A 2,816-nucleotide genomic window follows, 5' to 3' on the forward strand; every position below is an offset into this window, starting at 1 on the left:
GTATGATCGAAAGTATGTCTAGAGGGGGGGTGATTAGACTACTTGACCAAATGAAAACTTAACCTTTTCCCAATTTTAGTTCTTGGCAGATTTTAGCTATTGTAGGACAAGTCAAGCAATCATCACACAATTCAAGCAAGCATGCAAAGAGTATATTGGCAGCGGAAAGTAAAGCATGCAACTTGCAAGAATGTAAAGGGAAGGGTTTGGAGAATTCAAACGCAACTGGAGACACGGATGTTTTTCCCGTGGTTCGGATAGGTGGTGCTATCCTACATCCACGTTGATGGAGACTTCAACCCACAAAGGGTAACGGTTGCGCGAGTCCACGGAGGGCTCCACCCACGAAGGGTAACGGTTGCGCGAGTCCACGGAGGGCTCCACCCACAAAGGGTCCACGAAGAAGCAACCACCCACAAAGGGTCCACGAAGAAGCAACCTTGTCTATCCCACCATGGCCATCGCCCACGAAGGACTTGCCTCACTAGCGGTAGATCTTCACAAAGTAGGCGATCTCCTTGCCCTTACAGACTCCTTGGTTCAACTCCACAATCTTGTCGGAGGCTCCCAAGTGACACCTAGCCAATCTAGGAGACACCACTCTCCAAGAAGTAACAAATGGTGTGTAGGTAATGAACTCCTTGCTCTTGTGCTTCAAATGATAGTCTCCCCAACACTCAACTCTCTCTCATAGGATTTGGATCTGGTGGAAAGAAGATTTGAGTGGAAAGCTACTTGGGGAAGGCTAGAGATCAAGATTCATATGGTAGGAATGGAATATCTTCGTCTCAACACATGAGTAGGTGGTTCTCTCTCAGAACATATGAGTTGGAATTGTGTATGTGTTTTGATGGCTCTCTCTACGAATGAAGAGGAGGTGGAGGGGTATATATAGCCTCCACACAAAATCCAACCATTACACACAGTTTTCCAATCTCGGTGGGACCGAATCAACAAACTCGGTCGGACCGAAAAGGTAAACCTAGTGACCGTTAGAGATTTTCGGTGGGACTGACATGCAACTCGGTAGGACCGATATGGTTAGGGTTTGGGCATAACGTAATCTCAGTGAGACCAATTACACAAACTCGGTGGGACCGATTTTGGTAATAAGCTAACCAGAGAGTTGGTCAGGCAAACTCGGTGGGACCGATTTGCTCTTTCGGTGAGACAGAAAAGTTACGAAAAGGAAACAGAGAGTTTGCAATCCCATCTCGGTGAGACCGAGATCCCTATCGGTAGAACCGATTTGCTAGGGTTTGGCAGTGGCTTATGACAAGTGAAACTCGGTGGCGCCGGATAGAAAGAATCAGTATGACCGAGTTTGGCTTAGGGTTTAGGTCATATGTGGATATGGGAAAGTAGTTGAGGGTTTTGGAGCATATCACTAAGCACATGAAGCAAGAGGCTCATTAAGCAACCCCTCATCCCTCCTTGATAGTATTGGCTTTTCCTAAAGACTCAATGTGATCTTGGTTCAATAAAATATAAAATGAAGAGTCTTGAGCTTTTGAGCTTGAGCCAATCCTTTGTCCTTAGCATTTTGAGGGTTCCACTTTCACATCCATGCCATGCCAATCATTGAGCTTTCCTGAAATAGTCATCTTGGAATAGCATTAGCTCAATGAGCTATATGTTGTTATGAATTACCAAAACCACCTAGGGATAGTTGCACTTTCAGGCGCGCTCGGCAGTGGCTCGAATCCGTCGAAGATCAAGTCCCCGCGGATGTCAGCCATGTAGTTTAAACTTTGAAATCTGACCTGACGGCTAGGGGCATAGCTTTTGATCTACTCCAGATGGCCAAGTGGATTGGCCCGCAGTGCGAAGCCGCCGAAGACGAAGATCTATCCGGGGAGGAAAGTCTCACCCTGGACTGCATGGCTATTGATGATCGTAGGAGCCATCAAGCCTAACGGCGACGACACAGAGGAACTCTCAATGAAAGCACCAATGTCGGTGTCAAAACCGGCGGATCTCGGGTAGGGGGTCCCGAACTGTGCGTCTAGGCCGGATGGTAACAGGAGACAAGGGACACGAAGTTTTACCGAGGTTCGTGCCCTCTTGATGGAGGTAAAACCCTACGTCCTGCTTGATTAATATTGATGATATGGGTAGTACAAGAGTAGATCTACCACGAGATCGGAGAGGCTAAACCCTAGAAGCTAGCCTATGGTATGATTGTTGTTCTGTATGTTGTTCTACGGACTAAAACCCTCCGGTTTATATAGACACCGGAGAGGGTTAGGGTTACACAAAGTCGGTTACAATGGTAGGAGATCTACATATCCGTATCGCCAAGCTTGCCTTCCACGCCAAGGAAAGTCCCTTCCGGACACAGGACGAAGTCCTCAATCTTGTATATTCATAGTCCTGGTGTAACATCCCAAATTTTCAATTTGGAATGTTATACATTAGATCATCATGCATATCATATTTTTATTTTGCATTTGGGTTGATCCTAGAAATTCTACGCAACTCAATGACCCACGGAGAGAGTTGGGGATTTCGTTATTTTCATATTTGAGTTCTCTCAAATTTTGAGAATAGGATCCTTTGATTTTATTTATTTTATCATCAATTATTTTTTCAGGACCCCGATTCCAAGTCACATCGATCTAGCCGGTAACACCTCATATCACTTTGCGGCCTCACGCACGGTATCCCACGGGTGTCGCCTTACCATGGCCCGGCACCGTTTGCGCCTTTTGGCTCACGTATATGATAGTGTCGCTAGCATCCATATGACAGAGAACCCGGGCCGACATGGCTAGTATTGAACCCAAAGTGGCACAGACCTATGGAGACAGGCATAC

Source organism: Triticum dicoccoides, chromosome 6A (genome assembly GCF_002162155.2).
Source record: "Triticum dicoccoides isolate Atlit2015 ecotype Zavitan chromosome 6A, WEW_v2.0, whole genome shotgun sequence".
Lineage (NCBI taxonomy): Eukaryota > Viridiplantae > Streptophyta > Magnoliopsida > Poales > Poaceae > Triticum > Triticum dicoccoides.